The 23,112-nt window shown below is 36.1% G+C and overlaps 1 pseudogene; it reads right to left on the bottom strand.

The window, feature by feature from the left end:
• Nucleotides 1-8,055: 8,055 nt before the first annotated feature.
• LOC147911669 (BCL-6 corepressor-like) overlaps nt 8,056-23,112 on the bottom strand; it is a 32,849-nt pseudogene continuing 17,792 nt past the window's right edge.

Genomic DNA, 23,112 nt, shown 5'->3' with positions numbered 1-23,112 from the left:
GTGGAAATGTAAAATGGTTCATTTGCTTTGGAAAACTGTCTGGCCTGGTATTTTCTTAAAAGGCTAAACATAATTACCATACAACCCAGCAATTTTACTCCTAAGCATATACCCAAGAGAAATGATAATATATGTCAACAAACAGACTTGTACACAATTTCTCATACAATTTCTCAATTTCTCATAGTATTCGCTAGAGCCCGAAGTGGAAAGATCCCAAATATCCATCACCTGATCAATGGATAAACAAATATGGTATATCCATACAATGGATTACTCAGTCATAAAAAGGAATGAAATATTGACAAATGCTACAATGTGGATGAAGCTTGAACACATTACGCTATGTAAAAAAGAAGCTAGACATGAAAGTCATATATTGTATGATTCTGTTTACAGGAAATGTCCAGAACAGGTAAATTCCTAAATAAAGTATTTCCTGGGAAGTGGGGGAACCAGTAATGGGGAAAGACAATACGTACGACTTTCTTCTTTGAGTAATAAAAATATTCTGGAAGTAGATATTGGTAATGGTTGCACAAGTGTGTTAATATACTTAAGGCCACCAAATTGTACACTTTAAAAAGGTGAATTTCATGATATATGAACTACATCTCAAAAAATAAATATTTAGCTAAAGATCTATCTTTTCAAAGAACCAACTTTTGGGTTCATTGATTTTCTCTACTGTTTTCCTATTCTCTATTCTATTTCTCCCTGTTCTAATCTTTCTTTCCTTCTGCTAGCTTTGGGTTCAGTTTTTCTTTATCTAGTTCCTTAAATTGTAAATTCAGGTTGTTGCTCTGAGATCTCTCATTTTTTTAATGTAAAGTAGTTACATATATAAATTTCCCCCTTAGTGCTATTTCCACTGCATCCCATGTTTTGATATCTTGTTTTTGTTTTCATTCATCTCTAAGTATTTTCTGATTTGCCTTTTGGTTTCTTCTATGATCTATTGGTTGTTTAAGAGTATTCTGTTTGTGATTGTGAAGTTTCCAGTTTTTCTTGTGTTTGATTTCTAACTTCATCTTGTTGTGGTTGGAGACGATACTTTGTATGATATCTACCTTTTAAAATCCATTGAGACTTAATTTGTGGCCTAATATATGGTCTATCTGGGAAAATCTTCCCTGTGCAATTGAGAAAAACATATAGGGTGTTGTTTTTGGTTAGGGTGTTCTGTAAATGTCTGCTACATCTAGTTGGTTTATTGTGTTGTCCAGTTCCTCTATTTCCTTACTTATCTTGACTAGATGTTCTATCTAGTACTGAGAGTGGAGTAGTGAAGTCTCCAACTATTATTATAGAACTGTTTTTCCCTTCCTTTCTGTCAATTTTTGCTTCATATATTTTCTCAGTCTGTTGTTTTTGCATAAATGTTTATAATTATTTTATCTTCTTGCTGTACTGAATCTTTTATTAATAGTCCTTCTTTATCACTTGTAACCTCTTTTGATTTAAAGTCTATTTTGTCTGATAATAGTATAACCACCCCTGCTCTCTTTTGATTACTATTTTCATGGAATATCTTTTTTTACCCTTTCACTTTTTTCCTTATAATAATTTTTATTATATGTGTTCTTAAACACTTCTCTATATTGCATTACAGAATGGCTGTAACATCCATTGCCTGAAATAACAATCTCCTCACAGTAGCATGCAACTAGCACTCTTATAATCATATCACTTTTTAAAAATTGAGATATAATTGATAGACAACATTGTGTAAGTTTAAGGTGTATGCATTGATTTAATACATTTATGTATTACAATATGATTTCTGCGCTAGCTTTAGCTACCGCCTCTATCCCATCACCTAATTATTATTTGTTTTTCTGTTGTGAGAATAATGATGATCTAGACTCTTAGCAACTCTGAGGTTTACAATACAGTATTATTGACTATACTCACAATGTTGTCCTTTAAATCTCAGACTTATTCATCTTCTGGTTGAAAGTGTGTACCCTTAAACAACATCTCCCTAATTGCCCCAACTTTCAGTCCTTGGTAACCAACATTCTTCTCTCTGTTTCTAAGAGTTTGGCTTTTTTAGATTCCACATATTAATGATATCATGCAGGATTTGCCTTTCTCTGTCTGCCTTACTTCACTTAGCATAATGCCTTCAAGGTTCATCCATGTTGTTACAAGTGGCAAGAATTCCTTCTTTCTCAGGGCTAAAAAATCCAAACTTTCACTTTTCAACCTTTTTGTGTTTTGGGGTAATGTTTTTGTTTTCTAAATTCATTCTGCCAATCTCCGTGTTTTGACAGAGAATTCAATTCACTTATATTTAAAGTAATTCCTCATAAGGAGGGACTTATTTCTGTCATTTTGCTATTTGTTTTCCTTATGTTTTATAGCTTTTTTTAATCTCTCATTTCCTACATTATTGTCTTCTTTGTGTTTAGTTGGACTTTTTGCAGTGAAATGTTGAAATTCCTTTCTTACTTCCTTTTCTGTATATTCTATAACCATTTTATTTGTAGTTATCATGGGGATTTCGTTTAACATCCTAAAGATATAACACTCTAATTTGAATTTATACCAGCTTAACTTCAATAACATACAAAAACTCTGCTCCTTTATAGCTCCATCCCTTCCCCTTTCAGGTTACAATATCCCAAGGTTACAGTTTTATACATATGTTTTGTGTGCACAAAACATAAACTAATATTCTTTTAAATGCGTTCCCTCTTAAATTATGTAGAACAGAATGTGAAAGTACAAACAAAAATTACAATAAAATTAGCTTTTAGACAATTGGTTTTGTTTAAAGATATACTAGTCTCAAATCATGTAGAAAACAAAAGTGGGTTTAAATCATTGTTATAATAATACTAAGAGAAAAGAGAGAAGATTCAAATTACTAAAATCAGAAATGAAATGGGGACATTACTATATTAATAAAAAGAATTATAAGATAGTACTATGAACAATCATACATCAACATATTGGATAACCTAGATGAAATGCACAAATTCCTAGATACACAAAACTAACCAAGACTAAATCATGAAGAAATACAAAATCTGAATAGACCTTGTAAGGATATTGAATTTTAATAAAAAATAAAATCTCTTTTGGATCTAATGTTTAATTGGTAAACTCTATGAAATAGTTAAAGAACTAATACCAATTCTTTTCAAAATTTTCCAAAATCCTGGAAAGGAGGAAACGCATCTTAACTCAACCTATGAGGCCACCATTACCCTGATACCAAAACCAAATACACTATAAGAAAAATACAGACCAATATTCCTCATGAGTCTTGACACAAACATCCTCAACAAAATACTAGCAAACTGAATTCAGCAGCATATTAAAAGGATTATATACCATGAATAAATGGGATTTATTACCAGAAAGTAAGGATGGTTCAACATTTGAAAATCAATCAATATAATACATCACACTAATAAAATGAAGGGAAAAAACTGTATGTTCATCTAAATTGATAAAGAAAAAGCATCTGACAAAACTCAACACACTTTTATGATAAAAACACTGAAAAAACAGGATTAGAAGTAAACTACATTAACATAATAAAAGCTATATATGAAAAACCCACAGCAAACATCAGACTAAATGGCTAAGGACTAAAAACTATCCTCCTAACATCAGGAGTAAGACAGGGATGTACACTCTCACCACGTCTATTCAACATACTACTGGAAGTTCTAGCCAGAACAATTAGGCAAGGAAAAGAAATAAAAAGCATCCAAAGTAGAAAGGAAGAAGTAAAATTATCTCAGTTTGCAGATGATATGATCTTATATGTAGAAAACCCTAAAGATTCTACCAAAAACCTGTTGGAACTAATAAATGAATTCAGCAAATAGAAGGATACAAAGTCAACACGCAAAAATCAATTGCATTTCTATACACTAACGATAAACAATCCAAAAATAAAATATAGAAAAAAATTCCATTTACAATAGCATCAGAAAGAATAAAATACTTAGAAATTAAGTTAACCAAAAAGGTGAAAGAACTGTACAATGAAAACTACAAAACACTGCCAAAAGAAGATAGACATAAATGGAAACACATTCCATGTTCATGGATTGGGACAGTTAATATTGTTAAGATGTCCATACCTCCCAGAGCAATCTACAGATTCAATGCAATCCCTATCAACATCCCAATGGTATATTTTTAAGACATAGAAAAACCCATCCTAAAATTCTTATGGAATCTCAAGGGACCCTGAATAGCTAAAACAATCTTGAAAAAGAACAAAACGGGGATTCCCACTTCCTGGTTTCAAAACTTACAACAAAGCTACAGTAAACAAAACAGTGTGGTACCAGCATGAAAATGGATATAAAGACAAAGGGACAAAAATAAAAGCTCAGAAACACACCCTTGCATATGTGGTCAAATAATTTTTGACAAGGGTGCCAAGACAATTTGATGGGGAATGGACAGACTTTTCAACAAATGGTGCTGTAAATACTGGATATCCACATGCAAAGGAATGAAGTTGGATCCTTATCTGACACCATATACAAAAGTTAATGTGGAATGGATCAAAAACCAACAGGGGAGCCAAGAATATACAATGGAGAAAGGAAAGTCTCTTCAATAAAGGCTGTTGGGAAAACTGGACAGCCACATGCAAAAGAATGAAAGTAGACCACTATCTTATACCATACACAAAAATTAACTCAAAATGGATCAAAGACTTGAATGTAAGACCTGAAACCATAAGACTTCTAGAGGAAAACACAGACAGTATGCTCTTCAACATCAGTCTTAGCTTTGTGAATACCACATCTCACGGGGCAAGGGAAACAAAAGAAAAAAATAGACAAATGGGACTATATCAAACTAAAAATCTTCTGCACAGCAAAGGAAACCATCAATAAAATGAAAAGACAACCTAACAATTGGGAAAGGGTATTTGCAAACCATATATCTGATAAGAAGTTAATATTCAAAATGTATAAAGAACTCATACAACTCAAAAAACAAACAGCCCAGTTTAAAAATGGGCAAAGGATCTGAAGAGACATTTTTCCAAAGAAGATATACTTATGGCCAACAGGTACATGAAAAGATGTTCAACATCACTAATTATTAGGGAAATGCAAATCAAAACTACAATGAGATATCACCTCATACCTGTCATAATGGTGATAATTAACAAGACAAGAAATAACAAGTGTTGGAGAGAATGTGGAGAAAAGGGAACTCTCATATATTGCTGGTGGGAATATAAACTGTTGCAGCCACTATGGAAAACACTATGGAGAGTCTTCAAAAAATTAAAAATAAAACTACCATATGATCCAGCTATTCCATTTATAGGTATTTATCCAGAGAACCCAAAAACACGAATGCGCAAAGATATTTGCATGTTCATTGCAGCATTATTCACAATAACTAAGACTTGGAAACTACCTAAGTGCCCATCAATGGATGAAAAGATAAAGACGAAGTTGTATATATATATACAGTGGAATCGTACTCAGCCATAAAAAAGACAAAATCATGACATTTGCGACAACATGGATGGACCTCAAGGGTATTATGCTAAGCAAATGAGCCAGACAGAGAAAGACAAATACTGTATGATCTCACTCATAAGTTGAAGATAAAAACAACAACAACAAAAAAACACATAGATACAGACATTATATTACGAGTTACCAGAAGGGAAGTGGGGAGGGAGAGGGGAGAAAAGGGTGATAGGGCATATTTGTAGAGTGACAGATGGTAACTAGTCTTTGGATAGTGAATATGATGTAGTCTACACAGAAACTGAAATATAATGATGTGTGTCTGAAATTTATAATGTTATAAACCAATGTTACCTCAATTGAAAAAAAAGAAAGAAAAACCCTGCATGTAAAAGCTAAAACTATAAAACACTTACAGGAAAACATAGGGCAAAAGCTTCACAACATTGAATTTAGCAATGATTTCTTGGATATGACACCAAAAGCACAGACAAGGGAAAACAGACAAGGAAAGGAGGAAAGGAAATAGGAAAGGAAAAATAGACAAACTGGACTCACTAAAACTTAAAAATTTTGTGCAATAACAAGACCTGGTGAGGATGTGGAGACTGGGACTTTATTGACTGTTGATGGGCATGTAAAATGGTACAGAAACTATGAAAAACAGAATGGCAATTCCTGAAAAAACTAAAAATATTGTTACCTTATAAACCAGTAATTCCACTTCTGTGTATGTACCTAAAAGAACTGAAAGAGTCTCGAAGAGTTTATTTTAACACCCATGTTCATAGCATCATTATTCACAACAGCTAAACATGGAAGCAACCCAAGTGCCATCAACAGATGAATGGATAAGCAAAACATGATATACAATGGAATTTTATTCAGCCTTAAAAAGGAAAGAAATTCTGTAATATGCCACCATGTTCACGAACCCTGAAGACATTAAGATAAGTGAAATGTCAATCACAAAAAGACATATACTACATGATTCCTCTTTTATGAGGTACTGAGAATAGTGAACATCACAGACAGAGAGTAGAAAACTGCTTACCAGGCAATAAGGTAGGAGGGAATGGGGAGTTATTGTTTAATAGGTATAGAGTTTCAGTTTTACAAGACAGAGTTCTGGAGATGGGTGGTGGTGATGGAAGCACAACATTATGAATGTATTTAATAATACTGTACATTTAACAAACTGTACACTTAAAAATAGTTAAGATAGTAAATTTGTATTATTTTAATATATATAAATGTATATTTTACCACAACAAAATATTAGGGAAAATAAATAATATTTCTGTAAATAACATATGTTTGTTTATGTTTATGTCTATGTAAAGGGTTGAGATTCTAAGACACAAACCTAGATCATACTCAGAATACATTTTCTCTTAATGTCCAGTTTGCTTTGGTTTATGGAGACTATAAATTGACATAGGAATTTGATCATTTTTTAAAAATAGCAGTGAAAACCATATATTTTAGAAACACATAGTATACAAGATACTTAAATTTTCTCATTTCCCCAACAATTTTATTGCCTTTTCAGAACATTCTTGTAAAACTGTTTAAAAGGAAGAGAATTTACTTATAAAGTTAAAATACAAATTAAAAACACACAATTCAAGAAAGTTCAGTTTATATACATTTTTAAGCAAACTCAACGTAAGATAATTTTTAATATTCTATAGTGGATAAAAAATAGCTCAAAGTCTTCTTTAAATATGACAATAATCTATTGCATCATGAAAACTAATTTCATAGCTTTTAAGTTATGATATAAAGTTCATACAATTAGTTATTATGAGTGGATGTGGTTTTAATTTGAATTATATACAATAGCATATACCCAGCCAATAACATACTCTGTAAACAAAGCAAAAAGTTGCAACATCAATTTTCTTCACTAAATTTGTTCTCTGAAACACTTTTCCAATTTTGATGACCTCATTTATAAAAGTTAACAGTCTCTGTCAGCAGTGCTTTGAATGAAAAACATCAATGGACAAGACTCTCTTACCTAATTTATTTTTTCCTTTAAAAAAAAAGACAAGAAAAATGTTCCAAGTAAAACCAAACTTATTCCAAAGCAGCTTTCGAACATTTAAAAGTAAAATACTTCAGTAAAACACCTCAGCAATTCATAAAAACTAATTTAAATTTAAAAAGAAAGACATCTTCAGACCTGCCAGCTGGCGCAAGCAGTTAAGTGCGTGTACTCTGCTGTGGTGACCCAGGGTTCGCCGGTTGGGATCCCAGGCGCGCACTGACGCATCGCTTGGCAAGCCATGCTTTGGCGGTATCCCATATGAAAAGTGGAGGAAGATGGGCATGGATGTTAGCCCAGGGCCAGTCTTCCTCAGCAAAAAAGAGAGGAGGATTGGCAGATGTTAGCACAGGGCTGATCTCCTCACAAAAAAAAAGGAAAGAAAGAAAGACATCTTTCCAGGTCCTGCAACTGGAGTTTTAGATAAAGCAGAGATATTTCCATACATAATAATGCCCCTTTACAGAAATAGTTGTATTTTGACAAATTTGCACAGTATTGACACAACAACACACTATACACAGTGGGACTAGACTCTCACCAGTGGTCCTTCTCCAAGTCCACATTGCTGGGATTTAACCATTCCACAGAGGAGCCAAGCAGAGTCTGAAGTTTGTGAATTCAACCAAATCTAATGCTTCCTTGCTTTCAGAATTGAAGGCTTCCAAGTCTCTGGAGCAAGAGAAAAAGAGACTTGATGAAACTTGCCTGTAAACTTCTGCTTCTGCAATTGTAACAACTTCTATATTCGGAAAATTGCAGCAGAATATGCAGGATATTTTCAATTCTTTAAGTACATCTGAAAGCAATAACCAGTTTCTTGGCCTACAAAATAAAAAGGAAAGTGGTTTAAGTTTCTGGCAAAATTAAAAGTGCTCCCAATAATTAATTACCATTCTGAATAAACCAGTCTATAGTCTATAATAAGTGCCAGTTACTTCCAATTGCAACCCCTGCCATTTCTCACCATACCACTCATTGACCAACATTCTCCTTTTAAGGTAAAGGAACGTATCCACTTCTAGTAGGAGTAATTTTGGATTCATCTGGTTTTAGGAGAACATATAGAGAAGAACAATTGATTTTTAGAAAACAGGAGGAACACTTTAATAAGACTTATCAGAACTCCCACTTCATTGCTCTCACTGCTGACAGAAACAGGTGAAGTCCTACTCACTGAACTCTGATCACAATTCAAGTTATAACTCTCAATGTTTCCCACTACAGTCCCTGAAGGAAGTCTATCTCCCAACCCAAGAAGACTAATTACAAACACCTTTTTGATCTCTACTCCTCCCCTGACTATACAGCATTTTAAACACAGAAGGCTGTCTCTTCTTTCTGTTCATACATCTCCACTCTCACTCCTCATGTCTTTTGGGATTGATACTTCTGAAAAGCAAATTGTTACATTCCTTCCATCCTCTCTGTAACACAACTTTATGATTTCTACTACTAATAAAAATCTCACTGTTTATAATGGCATACATACTTATAACTTCAGAGCCTGAGGATGATGTTATTTATGAAGCACTTTTGTTTACACACAATAGAGCACAGGTCTCTTGATACGTATACCCCAAGAGATTGGTCACTGGAGGACGGTGGCTCAACAATGGGGGAAAGACTGGATCTAACCAAATTTGATGATATGCAAAGATCCCAGGAACCATAAATAATGATTTTCCTAATCCCACATGAGAAGGGAGATTATCAATATAGTGTAGTACACATCATGTGCCCGAGAAAGCCCCTACAATGGCATGTTAGGGCAATTCTAGTATTCTTTCACAAAGATTTAGTGACTGAAGTTACCAAGGGACCAACTCTTCTGTGGAATTCCAGTAGATGATAATTTTAACACGTACAGTTCTGAGGCCTCATTTGCCTTAGCAGTGTTCTGATAAGGACAGTTTATACTGTGCTGTAAATCTGATCCCCACTATGTATAATTAATCTTTTCCAGAAAAGATCATTAAATAACGTTCATGGACACTTACAACTCTCTCATCCACTCTCATCTGCTTAAAAGGATTTTTAGGTCCTGCTACTCCAAGAAAACTCAGATATTTTTCAACCACATGATATCCATGCTTACCCCTAAGAAACAGACACTTGGATATTATAACATGGTAAGAGGAGGCTACCTGAAAATTCAAATTCAAACACATCACTGTAAGCCTTATCTTCGTCATCCTGGTCCTCTGGTCCTGGAGGGTTTGCCAAAATATTATATTCATCTTTATTATCTGGTTCTAATGGACGGAAAAAGAGAGAAAGTATCAGATAGGTCCTATCAAGATTTCAGTTCTCATCAATTAAATGATTCTAAATAAAAAGAAATTATTTCCTAATGATGCCTGCTTATAGCACCCACCACTCACCTTCCCCTTACACACACCAAAGAAAACTGTTTTGTAATTCATTCACTTCCTACTGAACTAAAAAGAACAGTGTTGTTCACCACACACAAAGCTTCCATAGAACTCCCAAGAGCCATTAAATTTATCATCCCTGTAAGCCTGTAGGTAATTTAAATAATCTGAAGAGGAAAAAAAGATTAAAAAAAAAACTATTAAAACAAGAAACGATTTCAGCAAAGTTGCAGGATACATAATCAATATACAAAAGGTTGCATTTCTATACACTAACAATAAACAGCCAACTCTGGTGGTCTAGTATTTACACTTCTGTGTTCTCATTGCCTTGGTGCTGGGTTCACTTCTGAGCAAGGAACCACATCACCTGTTTGTGGTTGTCATATGTGAAGACTGTGTGTGGCTGTGATGCTGAAAGCTATGCCACCGGTATTTCAAATGCCAGCAAGGTCACCCATGGTGGACAGGTTTCAGCAGAGCCTCCAGACTAAGACAGACTAGGAAAGACCTGGAAACTCACTTCTGAAAAAATAAGTCATGAAAACCCTATGAGTAGCATTGGAGCAGTGTCTGATACAGCGTTGAAAGGTGAGAAGATGGAGCAAAAGGACCGGGCAGTGTTCCCACTGTACACAGGATCACTAGGAGTCAAGATAGACTTGACAGCACTAACAACAACGAAACAATAAAGAATCTAAAACTGAAATATCTTATATTTCTTATAATAACAATCTTATAATAGCATCAAAAAGGATAGATAGTGGGGCCAGCCCCATGGCATAGTTAACTTCAGCATGGTTAAGTTCACTGTGCTCAGCTTCAGTGGCCCCAGGTTTGCCAGTTCGGATTCCAGGTGCAGACCTCCACCATTCATCAGCCATGCTGTGGCAGCCACCCACATACAAAGATCGGCACGGATGTTAGGTCAGCACTAATCTTCCTCAAGGAAAAAAAAAAAAAAGAAGATTGGCAACAGATGTTAGCTCAGGGAAAATCTTGCTCAGCAAGAAAAAACAAGGACAAATAGGAATAAATTTAAATGAGGCAAAATACTTGTACACTAAAAACTATAAAACATCACTAAAAGAAATCTAAGATGTTGCAGATAAATGGAAAGACATTCTATGTTCATGGATTAAGAGAACTAATACTGTTAAAATTTCCATACTACCCAAAGCAATCTGTAAATTCAATGCAATCTCTACCAAAATCCTAATAGCATTTTTTCTGCAAAAACAAAAAATCTATCCCAAAAGTCATATGAGACATCAAGGGATCCTGAACAGCCAAAACAATCTTGAAAAAGAACAAAGTTGTCAGGGTCACACTTACTGATTTCAAAACATACTACAAAGCAAAAGTATCAAGACAGTGTAGTATTGGCATAAAGACAGACATATAGACTAAGGGACAGAACAGAGAGCCCAGAAATAAACACCCATGTATACTGTCAAATAATCTTTGATGAGGGTTGTAAGGATACATAATAGGGAAAGGACAGTCTTAAACAAGTGGTACTGGGAAAGCTGGATATACACATGCAAAAGAATGAAGTTAGATTCTGACCTTACACGATATGCAAAAACTAACTCTAAATGGATTAAATACATAAACATTAAATACATAAATACATTAAATACATAAACATAAGACCTAAAACCACAAAACATAGGGGAAAAGCTCCCAGAAATTGCATTTGGCAATAATTTCTTGGCTATGACACCAAAAGCACAGGCAAAAAAAGCAAAAACAGATTAACGTGACAACACTAAAATTAAAAACTTTTGCATATCAAAGCAAAAAAAAGAGTAAAAGGAAACCTAGAGAAGGGGAGAAAATATTTGCAAATCATATATCTGATAAGAGGTTAATAGCCAGAATATACAAGAAACTTCTAAAACTCAACAAAAAAACAAATAATCCAATTTAAAAATTGGCAAAGGACTTAGTTCTCCAAAGGGTATACAAATGGCCAATAAGCGCATGAAAAGACTCTCAACATCATAAATCATTAGGGAAATACAAATCAAAACTACAATAAGATATAACTTCATATCCATTAGGATAGCCACTATCAAAAGAAAAGTAAACAGTGTTGTGAGGATCTGGAGAAACCAGAACCTTAATGCACTGTTGATGGGAATGTAAAATGGTACAGCTGCTTGGGAAACAGTATGGAGATTCCTTGGGAAATTAAAACTAGAACTACCATATGATTCAGCAACCCTACTTCTGAATATATGTCCAAAAGAATTGAAAGCAGGATCGCAGGTATTTGCACACCCATGTTCACTGCAGCATTATTCACAATAGTGAGGGGGTGGAAACAACCCAAACATCCATTCAGGATGAATGGATAAACAAAATATGGATAAACATACAATGAACTATTCTTCAGCTTTAAAAAGAGATTCTGTTACATGCTACGATCTTGAAAACATTATGCTTAGTGAAATCAGCCAGGCACAAATAGGCAAATACTATAAGATTCCATCCATATGAGGTATTTAAAGTAGTGGAAATGATAGAAACAAAAGTAGAATGTTGCTTGCCAGAGGCCAGGGGGAAGGGGAAGTGTAATTAGTGTTTAATGGCATAAATTTTCAGTTTTGCAAGATGAAGTTCTACAGATCTGTTGCAAAACAGTGAATGTATTTAACCCTACTGAACTATACACTTAAAAATGTTTAACATGTAAAATCTAATGTTATATGTTTGTAACCACAATTACAAATAAAATAAAAAAAATAATATAAAACCTACTGATATAACAAAATGCTGTTAGGGAACATTTTCCTATAAATTCAGAATAGGCTGGCAGGTCACTTCTCGTGTATCATACAAAACTCCCTTGCTGTACATTGATGCAATTCTCCAACAACCTGCTCTCTACTGTATCTGACAAAAACCTATATAACTCATCAACTGCCTTCCCTAGGTACAGACCACCTCTAACATGCTAGCCCATCAACAAAAACTAGATTGGCAAGCTAAGAATTTTTTAGATACTATATGCAAAAATAAAGGAGCATTACAATTCTCTCTCTCTTCTTTGACAGATGAAGATTTTTTCCAATAAGTAAGTCTAAGTTAAAACAAAATGTTTCTTATCATGTGAGTCAGTGGCATTCTTTGGCATAAAGTGTTTGATAAAGAATTTGACTGTAGGTTCATCACAGTCATGAAAACCTGTGCTTCTGCTTTAGGGATCCTATAATGACTGGGGCTTAAACAATCACTTATCTGCTGAGTACACACAACAGAAACATGCAAATAATTTCATGAATGGGAAGTTTAAGTCTTCACCCAAACTCAAAATGTGAACATATGAACTATACTTAAGTAGAAAATGCAAACAACTTTAGGAAATCTTTTAAAGCATTAGAACAAGCAGGTCAAAGTAAATGTAGAATCAACAGCTAATCACCAAAATAAACAGCTTGACTAGAGTACTATATTACACAGAAGGCTGCACTACTGCTGTTCTAAAATCTAAAGATTTTAAATTTATGCCTAGTAAAATCTGAATTAGTTATCATCTAATTTTTAATAAAGATTATTTCTTGAACTTTGTCATTCCTGTTCCTTGAAGTTACCTACCTGCCAGGAACATTTCCATAAGTTTTCTGTGAGTTATTTTCATTATTGTTGTACCTGAATACATAGCCAAAGTGGGGTCAGCACCATAGGAGAGGAGCAGGCAGACTATTTCCAAGTAATCATTCTCAATTGCCTCATGGAGAGGTTTAGGAAGAGATGTGCAGTGCAATTAATTTGTGTACTCATGCTTATTAAATATAATGTCTATAATTTATAGACATTCTACATATAGGGAAACTGAGACATGGTGACAGGCCCAAGAGCAACTGATGAATTACTGTTATTTTCATACCAGTCATTATAGAGCAGGGACGATTTCAAAACTAATTCTCAAATGCAAATCTATTTTAATCCAAAGCCTAATTCAAGACAAAAATGAAAACACTTTCAAGGAACTTAAGCAGTGACAGACTGTATAAAGATAATTCAAGGGAAAAAAATAATGCCACCATTATAGAAGCCAATATAACTACCAATTGTTACACAATTTTTAAAAATGCCTACTCCATTTTTAAAACAACCACAGTGTAAAGATCAAGGATTAGTGGAAACTCTCTTGGAACCTGGACCCCAGGACATTATAGACATCAATGATCAAACCTCTGACCCAGAAGCTCAGCGATTAATGAGGAGAGAAGAATAAGGGCCCAGAGTCAGCCTAGAATCAGAGTCAACAGGGTAAGTTCTCATGAGGGTACAGAGTCCTCCCATGTCTACTAGTGGACAGAATGCTGCTTGCAGTCTCATCCTGAAGGAATTCTGTTTGGAAACTGTGAAAGACCAAATACATTTCAGTTTTGCTAATTTTTGTAACTGTCAGGAAAGCTCTAGTGCATTGCCTTTTGATAGCATCTCATGCACACAACCACAAAGATGCTTGGGCTACCTGAGACCTAGGCCTCTGACCAATAAATTGTGGTCAAGTATGGGTGTGGGGGGACAGGTCTGAGGATTTGCGTTATGACAGCAGGTCCTACACCAAGACAGCAACAGTGGCTCTCTGAACTCTCGGGACTTGTAACTCAGATATATTTTAAATTCAATAATTTAAGTAAATGAGAAAGAGTCCAGGGTCTTAAAAGATAACACCACTGGTTATTCATGTAGGCTTTGATATTTTCAGGGGCTTTTAAGCCACAGGAGCATTATAAGACAGGCCAAAATTTCATGCTTTATTAGCTAATTGAGGGGAAGAGGCAAACACACACACACAGAAGTAGAAAGAAAGAGAACTCCAAATTACCTCTAAATGTCCAACAGGAGTCCAAAAAGTGAAGGATGGAGGCAATGCACGGGGTGCGCTCAGAATTGCTGACAGTCTAGGAATAAAGTGTGAAGGACTGTGGAGCCCTGCAAGGCTTCATGGAGCAGGCAGCTTCTTCTGTTGGACACAGTAGAAAGAGATACCAACTCAAGAAATAAATAAATAACAGTAGCCAAAATAATGTCCCATTGCACCCATCTCAACTGTATGTTATTTATTTTTTATTGGTTTTGAGTACTAGAATAGCTTGCTCACGGACTTTTGGAAAGAAAAAGAATTCAAAGACCAAAAAGTAGAGAAGGTCAATGTTTTTAAAAAACAATGATAATAACAGTATTACAAAATCAGGACAAAATTAAAGTCTAACACTCAAGCATACCCAACTGGCCTGGGCAAACACACACACACACACACACACACACACACACACACACACACTCCAACATGGAAATGAGAATCAATCCTATGAGGGTATCTACATGTACAGTTCTTTTTTATTATTCTAAACAGAGGCTACAATTGTAATAGTTTAGAATAGCAGTTTGGCATAAAAGGAAAAACAAAATGAGAATGAAGAGCCCAAAACACAGGAAAACCGAAAAACAATTTTTTAACTATTTTTTTAAAGTTGTGGTAAAACATACATAACACAAAATGAACCACGTATCTTGTTTTTTTTTTTTTTGCTGAGGAAGATTGACCCTGAGCTAACATCCACTGCTAATCTTCCTCTTTTTTTTTGTATGTGAGCCGCCAGCATGGAACCAAAGCCAGGCCTTTGAAGCAGAGCACACGAACTTAACCACTAGGCCACTAGGGCCGTCCCTAAAACCATTATTAAGTGTTCAGTTCAGTGGAATTAAGTACATTCACATTCTTCTACAGTCATCACAACCATCCATCCACAGAATTGTTTTCATTTTACAAACTGAAACTCTGTACCGATGAAGCAATAACCCCATTACCCTCTCCTACCAACCCCTGGCCACGACTATTCTACTTTCTGTCTCTATGAATTTGACTACTCTGAGTCCCTTACGTGAGTGGAATCATATAGTATTTGTCCTTTCGTCACAGGCTAATAATTTCACTGAGCATATTTTCAAGGTTATTCCATTGTTGTAGCATGTGTCAGAATTTCTCTCCTTTTAAAGAATGAAAGGATGCTAACTACTTATAAAAACGTATGAAAATATACAACGCATTGGTAAAGGCAAATGTATGGTCAAATTGAGAATTTCTAACTGTAATGTGATGATGTGTTAACCACTTAACTATAGTAAAACGATTAAAGGTATTGCACATAACTAAATCTACTAAAATTTGTTAACAAATACACAATATAAAAAGAGGCAACAACACTAATCTCGTAAAGGAAGGTGTAAAAGGGTAGGGTTTTTGTACGTGATAAAAGTTATATAGTTGTCAGCGTAAAACAGACTGTTACATCTCTAAAATGTTTTATGTAAGTCTGATGGTAACTGTAAAGCAAAAGCTTACCGTAGACTCACAAAAGAAAAAGACAATGGATCACAGCACACCACCAGAGAAAAATAACCGATTCACAAAGAAACATATCAAAAAAGGAAGAAGGGAGCAACAAAACAGCCAGAAAACAATTAATAAGATGACAATAGGAAGTCCTTACATAACAATAACTACTCTAAATGTATATGGGTTGAATTGTCTAATAAAAAGGTATAAAGTGGCTGGAACGTATTAAAAAACAAGACCCAACTGGATGCTGCTGACAGGAGACACACTTCAGTTTTAAGGACACAAATAGGCTCAAAGTAAAGGGACTGAAAAAGATATTCCGTGCAAATGGAAACCAGAAGAAAACAGGGGTAGCTATATTTATATTAGAAAGATTAGACTTTAAGCCAAAAATGGTAAAAAGAGATAAACAAGGTCATTATGAACCCGAGGGCAAAGGAGTTCAAGTTTCCCTGGATTAGGATGAACCTGAGCTGTACTCACAAGGTTAACGTAGGAAACAAAGTAACCAAAGTTTCTGAGCTTGCCTTGCAGAACAGCAGGAGGACGGCTGATAAGAGAGTAAACAGCCCTCTGCCTGTCTAAGCATCACGCAACAGCATCAAGAAGCTAAAATGACTGATTTAAGCTTCACACATCATAGACTAAAGATCTACTACATGCAAGACACAGAATCCCACTGAATTTTCACATGCAGCCCAGGAAGAAATATGAAATACAATTGCCTCTACACGGACGACTCTTAGAACTTTAGCCCCCAAGGCCGCATCCTCCCTTCCCTGTCTTATTCTCACAATGTGCTTTGGAAAAAAGCTTATAACTGCATGTAGGCAAGCTAATCTGTAACTGGTGGAAAGAATAACTTGTTAGCATAAAATTTATGTCCTCTACCCAAAATGTTCTTTCTGTCGAAGATAAGGAAGTAACTGAGGTTTTCTTAGATTCCTCAGGAATGTTGCATTCAGCAGATGTGCTACAGAGAGGGGCCCAACATTCTGCGGTCTTCCATCACCTGACACTCCCGAGCCCCCTTCCCAGCCCCGTTTGCCTTATGTAAGTCATTTCCAGATAATTTCCCTTTAAGATGGGTTTTTTAGGATGATAGCCATCTTCTGATACACTAGCTTATCTATTATTGAAGTTCTTTCTTTTCCACCACCTGCTTGGCCTTTTATCTTGTGGTGAGCAGATCGAGCCCTTGCTCAGTATCAATTATATAATGATAAAGGGGTCAACTCATCAACAAAACATAAAAATAGTAACTACACAAGCAACCAATCAGAGGACCTAAGTATATTAGGCAAATACTAGACCCCTAGTATTTGAGATGTAAAATGAGAAATAGTCAACAATGCAATAAGAGTAGGGGACTTCAGTACCTCACTTTCAGTAATGCATGGACAGAAAACCTACAACGGATCAGTTGATTTGAACCATACATTAGAACAAATGGACCTAACATACATACATATGACATTCCATCTAACGACAGAAGAATATGCATTGATCTCAAGTGCTCTGGAACGTTCTGCAAGATAGATCATGTTAGGCCACAAAATAAGTCTTAGCAAGTTTAAGATTGATATTATACCAATATCCTTTCTGACCACAATGGTATGAAACCAGAATTAACAAGAGAAAAGTGGAAAACCTACAAATATGTGGAATTTAACAGCACACTCCTGAACAACAAATGGTTAAAGAAGAAATCAAAAGAGAAATTAAAAATATCTTGAAACAAGTGAAAGTAGAAAAAACATACCAAAACCTACGGGATGCTGCAAAAACAATTCCAAGAGGGAAGTTTATAGAGATAAATAACTACATTTTTAAAAAAGAAAAATCTCAAATAGACAACCTAGCTTTACATTTCAAGAAACTAAAAAATGAAGAACAAACTAAGCCCAAAATTAGCATAAGAAAGAAAATAATAAAGATCAGAGCAAAAATAAATGAAATAGAGATCAGAAAAAAACAACAGAAAAGGTGAAGAAAACTAAGATCTGGTTTTTGAAAAGATAAACAAAACTGACAAAACTTTAGCTACACCTGGAAAAAAAGACAGAAAAGTCAACTAAAAAATTCAGAAATCATTACAACTGATACCACAGAAAGATCTTATGATCTCTTGGATCATAAGAGACTACTATAAACAATTACACACGACCAAATCAGATAACCTAGAAGAAATAGATAAATCCTTACAAATTACCAAGACTGAACTGAAAGAAATAGAAAATATAAACAGACCAGTAACAAATAAGGAGATTGATTCAGTAATCAAAAATCTCCCAACACAGAAAAGCCCAGGACAAGATGGCTTCACTGGTGAATTCTACCAAACATTTAAGGAGAAGTAAAGACAATCTTACTCAGAGTTTTCCAAAAATTGAAGTGAATGGAACACTCTCAAACTTATTCCAGAAGGCTAGCATCATCCTGACCCAAAGCCAGATAAGGACAGTACAAGAAAAGAATACAACAGGCCACTATCCCTGATGAATATAGATGCAAAAATTCTCAACAAAATATTAGCAAATCTAATTTAACAGTACTTTAAAAAGATCATAACCATGATCAAGTGGTATTCACCCCTAGGATGCAAGGAGGGTTCAACATCTGCAAATCAATAAATCTGATACACCACATTATTAGAATGAAAGATAAAAATCATATGATGACCTCAATAGATGCAGAAAAAGAATTTGATGAAATACAACATATTTTCATGATAAAACTCTTAAAGGAACATTCCTGGACATAATAAAAATAATATATAACAAATCCACAGCCAACATGACACCAATAGTGAAGGGCTAAAAGCTTCCATCCAAGAACAGGCATAAGACTAACTACAGTGCCCGCTATCACCACCCTTATTCAACATAGAGCTGTAAGTCCTAATTAGAGCATTCAGGAAAGATGAAATAAAAGGCATACAAGGTGGAAAAGAAGTAGTAAAACAGTCTTTATTTACAGATGATATGACCTTATGTATAAACAATCCTAAAGATTCAACCAAAACTGTTAAAATTAATCATGAATTCAATAAGTTGCAGGATATGAAATAAACATACAGAAATCAGTTTTATTTCTATGCACCAACAATGAAATATCTGAAAAAAAGAAGTAAAAAAAATAATTCCGTTCAAAATAATATTAAAAGCGAGGAGAAGTCAAGATGGCAGCGTAGGCAGACTCTGAACTCACCTCCTCCCGCGGACACAGCCAATTTACAACTACTCGTGGAAAAATTACCCCTGAGACAGAACTGAAAACTGGATAAGACGAACTCCAGCAACAAAGGACAATTCTAATTGAGGTGGAAGAGGCAGAAACTCCCTTCTGGAGAGGAAAAACACAGCCTTCACAAGCTGCCAGCTTCACAGCCGCCTGCGAGCAGCCCACAGGTACGCAGCCCTCCCTGGAGGAGTGGGGCCCTGAGCCAGGGAGTGCCCCCGCTGTGGGCATTTTGTGGACCTAGCACAATCGAGAGGAGTGGCATAATATCTGACTTTGCCTGCTACTAAAACATTGGGGAGTACCCCCAGAAAACCTGGTTTACAAAGAAATTAAAACTGGGTCTTAAAAGGCCCACGCACAAACTCACCCGTTTCAGAAAGCAACCTAAAATCACCAGAAAGAAAGGTGCACAGTGCTTTGGTGAAAAGAGACTCACCTACTAGGCCCTGAGTGCATCTCAGTGAGAGGTGAACCTCTCCAGGGACTGGGACATTGGCGGTGGCCATTGTTGTGTCCTGGTGTGGGTGTGCTGACACAGATGCCATTGGAGTTCTCCCTGAAGCCTGCTAGCCCAGGGTGTGCACTACCCACTAGAGCACTGATTTAATCCAGCTCAGCCAGGGCAGGTAGCCCACCCTAGAGACTGGCCGCACCCAACAACAAGCCCTCAGGCAACTTGTGGGCCTGCATAGACTGGTGACTGGATTTTCTGCAGCTCGGTACTGAGCCGACTTAAGTGGGGCAGGGCGGGAACAAGGAGCAGGTGGAGAGTGTGGGGCGGTGGTGGAGTGTGTGGGGCTCCCACCGTGGAGAGTCTGAGTGTGCTTCGGGAAGTGAGGGCGCGCACATGGGGCAGGAGTGTGTTGAGTGTGTGTGTGGACCTGTGGGTGGCAGGGCTTGTCAGCTGCAGAAGACTTGTGCTTCTCAAAGACCCACATAGGGGGTTTGCCCCATCTTCCAAAGCTTGAAACAATTGGGTGCTCCCATGCCTGAAGCCAGCCCCACCCAGCTGCAACCCTCAGAGAGCTGACAAGAGACCTAAAGGCTGGAGGCTTATAGCAATTGTAAGCCCCTGAGCCTAACAACCTGCCATGCTGGGGGCCTACTCACTTAAAAGAAATACTGCAACACAAATGTGGTATTAGAACTTGCAGCTAACTGTGCTGGGGCTCCCCACACCTGATAAAGAGACTGAAGGGCCCACAACAACTACAAGCAGCTGAGCATTACAACAGCTGGCCAGGAGCATAACTCGGCCTCCCTGAGCACCTACAGGGAGAGCAAACAGGCCACAACAGAAGGACACACGTAGCCCACATAGGGGTCACCCCTGGAATGTTGAGAACTGAGGGAAGCACACTGCAGGTCTCCTAAGGCCTCACTTACATAAGGTCACCTATCCAAGAGCAGGAGACGTAGCTGACCTACCTAATACGTAGACACAAGCACAGGGAAAGAGGCAAATATGAGGAGGCAAAGGAATACATTCCAAGTAAGGGAACTGGAAAAAACCCCAGAAAAGGAATTAAGTGAAACAGAAATGAGCAACCTACCCGACAGAGAGTTCAAACAAAGAGTGTTAAGGATGCTCACTGATCTGGGGAGAAAAGCAGATGAACTCAGTGAGAATGTCAACAAAGAAATGGAAGATATAAAAAAGAACCAATCAGAAATGAAAAATACAATTCTGGAAATGAAAAATTCACTAGAGGGACTCAAAAGCAGAGTAGAGGATACAGAAGAATGGATCTGTGAGCTGGATGAAAGACTAGAAGAAATTACCCAAGCTGAACAGATAAACGAGAAAAGAATTTAAAAAAGTGAGGACAGTCTAAGGGACCTCTGGGACAACATCCAGCGCACTAAGATCCGTGTTATAGGTGTCCTGGAAGGAGAAGAGTGAGACAAAGGGGCAGAGAATCTATTTCAAGACATAACAGATGAAAACTTCCCTAACCTAAGAAAGGAAACAGACAACCAGGTACAGGAATCACAGAGAGCCCCAAACAATGTAAACCCAAAGAGGCCCACACCAAGACACATCATAATCAAAATATCCAGAATTAAAGATAAAGAGAGAATCCTAAAAGCCGCAAGAGAAAGTCAAGTTACATACAAAGGAAACCTCATAAGGCTATCAGCTGACTTCTCAGCAGAAACATTACAAGCTAGAAGAGAATGGCACAATATATTTAAAGTGCTAAAAGGAAAAAACTTACAGCCAAGAATACTCTATCCAGCAAGGTGATCATTCAAAATGGAAGGAGAGTACAAAAATTTCCCAGACAAGCAAAAATTAAAGGAGTTTGTCACCAAGAAACCAGAGCTACAAGAAATGTTAAAGGGACTGATTTAAGGGGAAAAGAGAAGACCAGAAATAGAAAAAATTATCTATTTCCATGATAAGAGGGTAATGGATACAAATGCACAAAAAAGAAGTTAGATATGATATCAAAAACATAAAAGGAGGGAGGAGGGGAGTTAAAGAGTAGAGCTTTCAGACAGAGTTCAAACTAAAGAGACCATCAATTCTGTATAGAAGAAGAAAGAAACAGAGAAGGACTACTAAAACACTGAGAAAAAAAACAAAAAATGGCAGTAGTACATACTTATCAATAGGTACTTTAAACATCAATGGACTAAATGCCCCAATTAAAAGGCATAGGGTGGCTGATTGGATAAAAAAACAAGACCCATATATACGCTGTATACAAGAGACACACTTCAGACCTAAAGACACTCACAAACTGAAAGTGAAGGGATGGAAAAAGATACTCCACGCAAATGGCAATGAAAAGAAAGCTGGGGTAGCAGTACTCATATCTGACAAAATAGACTTTACAACAAAAACTGGAAAAAGAGACAAAGAAGGGCATTACATAATGATCAAGGGAACAATCCAACAAGAGGATATAACCTTGTAAATATCTATGCACCCAATGTAGGGGAACCTAAATATATAAAGCAATTATTAACAGACATAAACACAGAAATAGACAGTAACACAATAATAGTAGGGGACTTTAACACTCCACTTACACCAACGGACAGATCATCCAAACAGAAGATCAATAATGAAATATTGGCCTTAAATGACACACTAGAACAGATGGACCTAGGAGATATATACAGAGCATTCCATCCAAAAACCAAAGAACACACGTTCTTTTCAAATGCACATGGAACATTCTCCAGGATTGATCACATATTAGGCTACAAAACAAGTCTCCATAAATTTAAGAAGATAGAAAAAATACCAAGCATCTTTTCTGACCACAACAGTATGAAACTAGAAATCAGCTATAGGAAGAAAATCAGAAAAGCCACAAATACGTGGAGATTAAACAAAATGCTACTGAACAACGACTGGGTCAACGAAGAAGTCAAAGAAGAAATCAAAAAACAACTAGAGACAAATGAAAATGAAAATACGACATGCCAGAATTTATGGGATACAGCAAAAGCGGTTCTAAGAGGGAAGTTTATAGCAATACGGGTCTATCTCAACAAACAAGAAAAATCCCAAATAAACAATCTAACAATGCACCTAAAGGAACTGGAAAAAGAAGAATAAAGAAAGCCCAAAATCAGTAGAAGAAGGGAAATAATAAA

This window comes from Ceratotherium simum, chromosome Y (assembly GCF_057802395.1).
Source record: "Ceratotherium simum simum isolate JZ-2026a chromosome Y, ASM5780239v1, whole genome shotgun sequence".
NCBI classification, from domain to species: Eukaryota; Metazoa; Chordata; class Mammalia; order Perissodactyla; family Rhinocerotidae; genus Ceratotherium; species Ceratotherium simum.
Note: the sequence above shows the minus strand (reverse complement) of the source record. Positions and strands in the feature narration are given on the sequence as shown.